An 11,045-nucleotide genomic window follows, 5' to 3' on the forward strand; every position below is an offset into this window, starting at 1 on the left:
ACTGGCTGGACTGTTTGGGATGAGGACTTGGGGTGATGGTAGGAGAGTGGGATGGGCTGGTTGGGATAAGGGCTTGGGCGATGGTAGGAGTGATGATGGGATGAACTCTTTGGGATGAGGACTTGGGTGATGGTGTAGGAGTATTTGGCTGGACTGTTTGGGATGAGGACTTGGGGTGATGGTAGGAGAGTGGGATGGACTGTTTGGGATGAGGGCTTGGGTGATGGTAGGAGTAATGGAATGAGTTGTTGAGATGAGGACTTGGGTTGAGGATAGGAGGGTTGGGCTGAGATGGGCATGATAAAGTTTGGGAGGACTAGGGGGTACATTTGGATGAGATGGTTGGTATTCCGGGGAGGGGGTGGTATCTGTTGGAGTGTAGATTCGGTGGGTTAGGTTTAAAGATATATATATATATATACATATATTTTTAATTAAAGTGATATTCTAAGATGTAAATTAACGACAGGGGTTTTTTATATTAAAGGTATGGTATGGTACTTTTTACTTAAAGGATTTAATGGGGTGGAACTTTTTTTATTAAAGTGGTTATTCTTAGATGTAACTTGACGGTGGGGGTTTTTCATATTAAAGGTGTGGTATGATACTTTTTAATAAAGTATTTAATGGGGTGTTTTCTTTCTATTAAAGTGGATATTCTAAGATGTAACTTAACGGTAGGGGTTTTTTATATTAAAGGTGTGGTATTGTACTTTTTAGATTAAAGTAATAATGGGGTGGAACTTTTGTTATTAAAGTGGTTATTCTTATAGGTGTAGTTAAATGGAAGGGGTTTTCGTATTAAAGGTGTGGTATGGTACTTTTTAGTTAAAGTATTCAATGGGGTGGATTTTTTCTATTAAAGTGGTTATTCTTAGATGTAATTTGACGGTAGGGGTTTTTCGTATTAAAGATGTGGTATGATACTTTTTAATTTAAGTATTTAACGGGGTTGAATTTTTTTATTAAAGTGGTTGTTCTTAAATGTAGGGGTTTTTCATATTAAGGTTTTTTCGTAGGGGTTTTTCGTATAAAAGGTGTGGTACTTTTTAGTCAAAGTATTTATGGACTAGAGAAGGACTATCAGATGTTGTGTTTTAAAGTGGTTTTATTCTAAGATAATTTAAAGGTAGGGCCCCTTGTTTGGCTTAAAGGTGTGGGACATTTCACAATGTAGATATAATTTAAAGGTAGGGCCTGGTTGTTTGAATTAAAGGTTAGGTACATTTCACAATGTAGATTTAATTGTCATCACTTATTTGTATTGAAGGATAGGGACAGGGTTCTATGTCTTACTTTTAGTACTTATAATCTACAACACATTATATGTAAAACAATAGCACATTAAAGTAAGGGAATGAGAGAGATTTCATGTTTCATTTATAGAATCATTTTATTTGACAACTCAAACTTCTAATAGTATATTACAATGTAAACAAAGAAATCTTAACATTATCGCCTAATTTAGTTTTTTTTTCAAAAACTTTGAATCTTTTGCAGAGTGATGCTTAATGCACTGTAATGACAGTTCTTGTAGCTAAGCACAACAAAGTAATCTTCACATTATCAGCCTAAGACAATAGTTTTAATTTTCTTTTGAAAGATTAACCGTTACTGTTTTATTTACCAAAACATAGCAGTTTTCTGCTTAGCAGAAATGAGCAGTTTACCATGCCAGTCACAAAGTGTTTACACAGCATGGTAGTTAGACTGGTAACCATATTTTGGTAAGCATAATTATGTTGTGCCTAGATACTTTTTGTGCTTAAGCAGCTATATGAAATTGGACACAATTTAAAATCCAAATAGTAGAAATTACAGAAAAAGCTTTTGCATTAGATTGTTTGCTAGTAACACTTTTTACTTTTACTTAAATCATGGTTTTTATTTGGTCAATTCAAATTAGATCTGCAATGTAGCACATCTTGAAACTTATCTGCATTGATATCAAGAAAATATCAAAACACTGAGACTTAAAGATTAGGGTTTTGCCAGCCGTTAAAGGCAGTTGACACTATTGGTAATTACTCAAAATAATTATCAGCATAAAACCTAAGTTGGTAAAGAGTAATGGGGAGAGGTTGGCAGTATAAAACATCGTGAGAAACAGCTCCCTTTGAAGTGACATAATTTTCAAGGAAGAAGAATATTTCCACGATTTTTATTTCGAGACCTCAGGTTTAGAATTTGAGGTCTCGAAATCAAGCATCTGAAAGCACACAATATAGTGTAACAAGGGTGTTTTGTTCTTTTATAGTTATCTCGCAGCTTAGACGACCAATCAAGCTCAAATTTTTACAGGTTTGTTATTTTAGGCATATGTTGAGATACACCAAGTAAGAAGACTGGTCTTTGACAATTACCAATAGTGTCCAGTGTCTTTAAATAAGATGAGACTTGTTAATGACATTAATATCCAGCTTTTCATTAATATTAAATAATTATTGCCTCTAAGATCTTTGTCCAATATGCAAATAACACCTCTTAAAGGCACTTACACCTTGCGTAATATTTGAGTGAGAAAATGACCTCTTTCTCAAAAACTATGTTACTTCAGAGGGAGCCGTTTCTCAAAACAGTGTATTCTATCGGCAGCTCTCCCAAGCTCCTCATCAAGGAAGTTTTTTTGCTAACAGTTACACCCACACTGTATGTTGAGTAAATAATATGAGTTTTCAGTGCCTTTAAGTCCACATTAAATACAAAGAATATGGCTACTTATAACTATCGAGTTGTATGTTTACTTTAAATTTTTTTAAGCTTTAAGTTTGTAGAGTGAAATAAGTGTACCTTGCAAGCAATCTATATTTTTTTCCTCCTCGTAAAAAAACAACTATCTTTCTAAAATCTTAAGGCCACTCCTTCTGAAATATGCCACCCCGAGAAACAGTTAATTTTTCAAAATACACACGTTGTGTGCATGCTTGCAAATGGTGCACCTACTTTTTACAAGAACATTTACTTAAATGTAAGATTACATCTGACGAGTTGTCTGACATCATTAATTAACATGTCTACAATTAAAAAAAATGAAATCAACAAATCTTGTTGCTAATTTATGATTCCTTCATTGCATAAAATGCCTTGAAGACCTTGAGGTTTCAATAATATTAGTTTTTCTTTCAAACTTTCTTTCAAGATCGTAATGAAAGATATTTACGACACACTAAGTTTTAGGAAATCAGTTTTTCATGCTGTAAAAAAGAAACATTGAGATGTCCTAAGATGTAACATGACACATAAAAGGAGTTCAAAAGAACTAGCCCTAACTAGGGGCGTTTATTTGCCCTTGTCATCAATTGACGACTCAATTTATACATTTCAATTTTTCCAAAGTATACCTTAAATAAATTGGTTCTGATTACCTGAACTAAATTTTTAAACTTTTTGTTTAGGTCAGGAAAGGTGTTAAGCACATTCCAGATCTTTTACTTGTCATCATACGATGGGAATTAATTTCATTTCTAGTTCATGGTTTAAATTGAGAATGAATGTCAATGGTTTGTACTAAAAAGCCTTTTAATTATTTGAAATTGTATTTTTGTACAGGTAAAGGGGTTTTGTTAATCAAAAACATGTTTCCTATTTTTTAAATCTGTAATTAATCTGAAGGGACGAACCTCGCATTTCGGGTTAGGCTGGTGCCGGCATTCATCCCCAAAAATGTTGTGGCATGTGACGAGATATTCTGTTGGTATGAGTGCTGCAAAAACAGACCACCCTTTGATGTTAGTGTAAAACAACCACAGGTATTTTACCTTCCTCTTGCGCAACCCTCACACATCTTAACTGGTAATATGTAGACAGTGGGCTGACTATACGAAGTTGCAGGTCTTGGAGATCTTCTGTCTGACAGGTAGACATTATCTACAAATTAAGACAAACAAATGTTTGTTATTAAGGTATAACTAGAATGTGACTTTAAAAAAATGTAATTTTAGTTTTTTCAGGTACTCAATGAAAAGATAAAGATGATCGAGATCGAACAAATCCCCCGATTTCTTGCCGTCTGCCACAGCGTACAGTTTCCATTTGTGTACTACATGCAACACATTGGCACAGGTTTTTAAGTGTTTTAATTTATTAGAGACCATAGTGGCTGGAAACTGCTTGTACCAAAATGCCCAAAGTGGCCACAAACAGCTGTAAAAAGTTGACCAAATTCCACACAACCGAACGGATGAAGTAATATAACAAGTTCTGGCTTTATACTTGTTTTTTTTACAGCAAACTTTCGTTCTTGCCGTTAACATTTTGATGCAAGGGAAATTAAACATTTGATCCTCTTCAAGCAGTATCACTCCCCCCCCAACAACAACAAATGTCATTCAACTTTACATTTTGGTAGCCAGTAGGAGGTACAATAGACGAAAAGTGGCAAGTTTGCCAAGGAATTAAGGAAACTATGATAGACTTATGAACTAACAGCTGTTCTAAAGTTCAGGACCCAGAAGTTTCCCTTACCTGTTATCAAGGAGAGAGCAGTTCATTTCCCGGACTCTTTGTACATTGTTAGGAAGCTCATCAACTGCAGGTCTCATGACATCTACTTGGTTGATGAGTAGATCTCTGTGGAGACCACAACACTCGCTGTATCATGCAAAAAGAAAATACAACAATGTTTTATTTAATATTTAAATAATAACAAGGGTAGTATGGATAGGTAGACTTCTTCTGACCATGGCATGTTTGTTGCTAAACTTAATATTATGATTCTAGAAAACAAATTAAAAACAACATCGTGTGACAGGGGTGTGGTAGCCTTGCTCAAGGCAGTCGCATTATTCGCTCCGAAAAGATGCCGCTGTAAACCCACCCGTATACCCTGTGCGTGGTGCGTGCGATCACACCGCATGACCCACCCGTATACAAACTGTCACATCGTACGCCTACTGTGCACACAAGTCATCCGCACTCGTACCACTAACCGCATGCGGAGGCCGTCAGGCCGACAGCCTTCTCGGGTCTGTAACTTCCGGGTTTAATGTGTTGTATTGAAAAATTTCCACAAGTGGAAAAAATTGCCATGAATATGTATATCTTTCGTCAGACCTATCAGACAACACAGGATGTGAGGCAAATGAATTATTCATTTTGACGTCCAATGACGCACGCCTATCATGCTCGCTGAGCGTCCGTGGTGGTGGTGGTGTTTGATGTAGACATGTCTCGTCTTTCGCGGGCATTATGGTAATGAACTGACCGTGGGAACTCTTTGCTTATTATAGTAATGAGGTCAGTGGCTTCAACACAGACCCTACAAGGCTGTCGGTCTGACGGCCTCCGCATGCGGATAGTGTACGGGGGCATCGTGTCGTGCGATGTTACGCACAGTGAATACGGGTGGGTTTTTATACAGCGGCGGTCTTTTTTCAGAGTGAATAATTCGACTGCCTTGAGCAAGGCTAGGGGTGTGGTGATGTTTCACAATTGTAGCTATGCTGTGCTCATATATAATAATTTTTGGGAGGGGGAGGGGGGGCTAATCATCCTTACTCGCAGCTAAAGCTGAATTGCGAAGGACGCAGCTACAACGTGTTCGAGAAGCAGGCATGCAAGGGCGCCTTCAGCTGCCAGCCACATCAACCCATTATGACCACGGAGCACAGCCAGAGATCAAAAGTGTTTGATTTTTCCCTAGGGAGGAATGCTGGATGGTCTGGAAAACCCTCGTGGCACAGTAGAGAACCAACGCACAACTCAACTCACACATGGCCCTGGCCGGGTTTCGAACCGAGGTCACCTTGGTGAGAGGCTCAGAATCGGCATTACATAAGCAGGGAATTCTGTGCTTAACGCCGAGTTTTGGCTCCTGCGCGTGCGTACTCAACATTACTAGGCATTCTATGCTTGAAAGGCTAGGGGAGAAATTCGGCGCTTGCACGTAAGCGGGGAATCGTGATTGTGAGCGCAAAATTCGGCGGTAAGCAGAGCCATGAAACTGGGCCCCGGTTTTAATTACATTGTCAAGCTAAGTGGTCTATTTGTAGGACATCTGCTGTAGAATGACAAAGGTCATGGGTCTATTTTGGTCACAGAACTTGTGTACGACACATCAATATTGGGGTAAAACACAAACCATTTTTTGTTTTAAACATTGAAACCCATAAGCTACTGAAGCTTGTGCTTGTGATCTACCAACTGAGTTATCAAGCCCTATGTTGTAGTAGGCCTACTTATAACCTAGTGGCTGTTGACACAGAAGAATTTTCAAACCACCCTTTTTCGTGGCTTTTGTTGGGCCAAGATGCAAGTAAAATTTGGGGATATTAGTTGTTGAACACACATGTTGAAACTGGTGATCAGGCCGGATACTTAATGGAGGCATTGAAGGCGATTGCCTCCATGCTCCCTAGTCATTGCCTTGGTGCCCTTAAAAATGCCCCAGTAGAGCTAAACAATTTCCTCATTGTGTGCCCTTTACCAAGGAGAAGATGCCTTGGTGCCCTTGCTCTTTCAACAACGAAGCATACAGGCCTGGGTGCTTACCTGTTGCTGGAGAAGACATTGTTTTATCTTAACACTGGGCAGCACGTACATCAAGTATCTTCTATTGAAGAGGTAGACTTCATCTTAAAATGGCGTGTCTGTAGCTGACCTAAATGAAAACAAATAAAAACTAAACATTAGGTGTGTGTGTGAACAACACAAGGCTGATCCATGTTGTTTTGCTTAGATTAAGTGCTTGAAAGCTTTATTGTTGATCTGATTTCAAGATTTCAAGAAGACTCCTGATCTTTGGCAGGCCCTTTTTATATGTGTGCCTCAAAACCTGAAACTGGTTTTGATAATAAATCGAAATGAAATTGTAAAACATAAATCTAGGTCAACATCAGGTCATGGTTACCCCTGCCTAACCTTTAAAGCTCAAAGGGTTGTAACTGGGGGGGGGGGGGGGTCACAGTTTCCCAAAGCTAATCTTGAATGCCCAAGGAGTCTAGAACTGAAAAAAATATTTCAAAATCAGTTGTGTAGTGACTTCTTATATAGCGCGCTTGTCCTTCACTCAGTGATGCTCAAGGCGGTTTAACATACAGTATTTCCTGCAAGGTTGTGGGACTACTGTTGAATTATGAGATCTACTCCTTTAAGATCTAGCACTTGTTATGGTTTACAAGGTGCTATGGGGCAATATGCAGCCAATCAAACCAGAAATACTGGGGCGAACCCCTTCTATTTTCAATAAGTGCATTTGGTTCTTCTACGTGTGTTAAACAACACACGGGACCAACGTCTTTATGTCACATCCGAAGAATGAAGCAATGGTTAAGAGTCTTGCTCTAAGACACAAGTGTCACGACTGATTTTTATTTAAGAGGTTGAAACAATAACCATATCAAAAAAGATTGTCCTAGAATGGTGCGATCTGGATGTTGACGATTCTGTACTGGAAGGGTGGTGAATACGATAACAATTTGCACCACTTTAGCGAGAGGTTAGAGACTTGTATTTTATCCACTCACTTGAGGACTTTGGTCATTACACTCCCTTTATAAAGGCACTGGACACTTTTCGTATTTACTAAAAATAATTGTTAGCATTAAAACTTACTTGGTAACAAGCAGTTTTAGAGCTGTTGATAGTATCAAACATTGTGAGAAACAGGTCCCTCTGAAGTAACATTGTGTTCGAGAAAGAAGTAATTTTCCACTAAAACATTTAAATTTGATTTTGAGACCTCAGAATAAAATTTGGAGATAGCGAAACAAAGCATCAGTAAGCACACAATTTTGTGTGACAGGGGTGTTTTTTCTTTCATTATTATCTCACAGCTTCTACGACCAATTAAGTTCAAATTTTCACAGGTTTGTAATTTTAGGCATATATTGAGATACACCAAGTAAGAAGACTGGTCTTTGACAATTACCAAAGGTGTCCAGTGCCTTTAAATAATGATGAAGACATCCTTTATTCTTAAGAGCGTTAATGTTTTTTAAACCTTTTTTTATAATGGCTTTTGTTGGGCAAAGATTGTAAAGAGTCCAAACATGGAACATTTTGGGCTATTATTTGTTAAACCCACAAGCTGTAACTGTTGCTAACCTGTTGAAGAAGGCATTGTTGTACCTTGACACTGGGTAGCACGGATGATGTATCTCCTTTTGGAGAGGTAGACTTCATCTGACATTGGCATGTCTGTAGCGAGCCCAACTGTAAACAAATGAGAACAAATTGTTGTGAAAAGGGTGTGTGGTTTCAATTTGACCATATGAGGGCGCACTACAGGCAATCTCAGAGCACTTGTTTATATTTAGGTGGTTGAAACAATAACCATATTAAAAAAAGATTGTCCCAGAATGATGTGATCAGATGTTTTAGATGTTTACAATTTTGTACTGGAAGGATGGTGAATACAATGTCAATTTGCAACATTGGCTTGTAATTTACCCCTTTCACATAAGGAAATTGGAAATTAACATCACAAAATAATATTGGTTAGCTATAAGGCCTAATAAAGACAGACTTGATTCTTTAACATGAATGTTTGCTTTACCTTTTTTCAGTGGCTTTTGTTAGACCAAGATTGTAAATTAGTCTAAATAAGGAACATTTGAGGGTATTACTTATTCCACCCACATGTTGAACTGTTGCTTACCTGTTGCTGGAGAAGACATCGTTGAACCTTGACACTGGGCAGCATGGATGATGCTTCTTTTGGGTAGGTAGATTTCATCCGACTATGGCACGTCTGTAGCTAGCCTAAATGCAAACAAACAAAGACAATGTTTTATAAAAAGGGTGTTACTTTTCTTTGATAGCAGCAGCAATTCTTCTAACACAAGAGGGTGCCAAACAGGCCTTATATTTAAACGATAATTGTTACCAAAAAAGGCGTCACATTACGGTTTTTTTTTTTGCATGTCTACTGTGGGTGTATTGATGTTACGGGATTCGGTTAAAGGAACACGTTTGGTAATTGTCCAAGACCAGTCTTCTCACTTGGTGTATGTTAACATGCACAAAATAACAAAACTGTGAAATTTGAACTCAATTGGTTCTCGAAGCTGCAAGATAATAATGGAAGAAAAAACACCCTTGTCACACGAAGTTGTGTGCTTTCAGATGCTTGATTTAAAGACCTCAGAATCTAATTCTGAGGTCTCAAAATCAAGTTCAAATACTTTAGTGGAAAATTACTTCTTTCTCGAAAACTATGTTATACTTTATAGGGAGTAGTTTCTCACAATGTTTTCTACTAGCAACAGCTCTCCATTGATTGTAAACAAGTAATTTTTATGCTAACAATTATTTTGAGTAATTACCCCTTTGTCCATAGAATGGAAAATTAGCATTCAGATCTCCGTATCCTGCCACTTTTCACAAATTTGTACTACCACTCATCTGAGTAAAAGACTCCATATCCAAGAGGAGTATTTGATTGAGTAAATTATGTATTAATTTATTTACTAACGCATGAACAAGAGGTGGCAGGATACAGAAAATTGTTTTCATTCTGTTCAAAAACCCTAGCAAGTGTAAAAAATCGTGAAAAATTCTCACAGCTTGTCGTCTTGAACTATGAGTTAACTCGCTCCTAAGTCAACTCGGTCCCAAGTCAACTTGGTCCCAAGTCAACTCGGTCCGTATGGTTGACGGAAATTTCTTTGAATTGGAAAAAAATAATGTTGGGCGATTAAATTTCAACTGAAAAACAACGAGTTCAAATGTTTCTTTGCTTTTAACCACATTATTGTTTTTTGTATGGCTCTCAACCATTAACATTAATTGACAAACATTAAAATTGAATACTCTTTGAGATGTTTATTTTATTATTTAATCAACAAATTTTCTCAAAAAACACATACAATAAATGATATGGATAACTTTCCGTATTGCGCCACCACTTTTTCGCTCATTTTTACAAAAAGGGATATATCAATCAGGTAAATTAGATACTATATTATTTTATTTCGAATGAAAAAGTGGTGGCGCCATACGGAAACTTAATGTTTGGTTAAAAATAGTAATAAACAAAACTTTCCAGTTACCTAACACGTAATAAAATTAAAACACATAAAGACCTACCAATTAAAAATAAAAAAACCCATTAAGATTGGTTCAAAACAAAAAGTAAGTAAACTTACACGAACATAATAAATTATTATCAAGTTCACTTACACGCACGAAATAGTACCAATAAAATAATTTTAAAAACATTAAGGTTGGTCGAAGGACGGAAGTTGACTTGGGACCGAGTTGACTTGGGACCGAGTTGACTTGGGACCGAGATGGCTTGGGACCGAGATGGCTTGGGAGTTGGGACCGAGTTGACTTGGGACCGAGTTGACTGGAACCGAGTTGACTGGGCTGGGACTGAGTTGACTGGAACCAAGTTGACTCGGACCGAGTTGGCTTGGGATCGAGTTGACGCAAGTTAGTGTAGATGTATCCGGCAGGATGTTTTGCTGACTGAACCAATGGAGATGGAGATGCAGACTGGGACCGAGTTGGCTTGGGACCGAGTTGACCGGTACACAGGTGCCCGCATAGGCCTGGCCGGCCGCTGCCTGCCCCTGGGAGCTGGACGACCACGCGGGACGGAGTTGGCTGGGCTAGTGTCGAAAATGTCCTCAAGTTTCGTTTAATTCTTTGTGTGCAAATTTATTAAAACCCAAATCATCATCTTCACAAACAAATCAGTAACTCACCGTCACACCTTTCTGATGGTTGTGTCCATTATACTCAGTAAAATCTTGAATCTGTTTGACAAAAAGCGTAGAGACATGTTGACTGTCATTTCATTCTCTTTAAAAATGGCGGTGCTGTGCAAAAAGCTGATTACGTCATGAGTGATCGAGCTACGCAAGCGCAGAGCTTCCAAAAACTAATTTGCACATAGAGGGCGTTCTCATTTATGGACAGTGTTCAAAGTTACAATACCCCTATAAAAAAAATTCCGAATAAACTGGAAGATACAAAAGTAATTATTCACGTAGGTTTCAATAGTAACATACACTAATTTGCCAATCTCAAACAATACTCTCGGGGTTTTTTTCAATGAAAAAATTAAGAAAATTAGTTTACGTTGAGACAATTATAGTGCT

The 11,045-nt window shown here is 37.8% G+C and overlaps 1 long non-coding RNA gene across 2 annotated transcripts; it reads right to left on the bottom strand.

Annotated features, from left to right (window-relative positions):
* Nucleotides 1-1,459: 1,459 nt before the first annotated feature.
* On the bottom strand, nucleotides 1,460-10,754 carry LOC139939395 (uncharacterized). Of its 2 annotated transcripts, none has more exons than XR_011786302.1 (6): nucleotides 10,650-10,754; nucleotides 8,597-8,700; nucleotides 8,068-8,151; nucleotides 6,490-6,598; nucleotides 4,465-4,590; nucleotides 1,460-3,867 (listed from the first exon to the last, which is right to left on the bottom strand). It is a non-coding gene; the product is annotated as an uncharacterized lncRNA (long non-coding RNA). The 2 variants fall into 2 exon arrangements; XR_011786301.1 differs by having other exon boundaries at nucleotides 8,044-8,151.
* Nucleotides 10,755-11,045: the final 291 nt, after the last annotated feature.

Source organism: Asterias amurensis, chromosome 1, assembly GCF_032118995.1.
Source record: "Asterias amurensis chromosome 1, ASM3211899v1".
Classification (NCBI taxonomy): domain Eukaryota; kingdom Metazoa; phylum Echinodermata; class Asteroidea; order Forcipulatida; family Asteriidae; genus Asterias; species Asterias amurensis.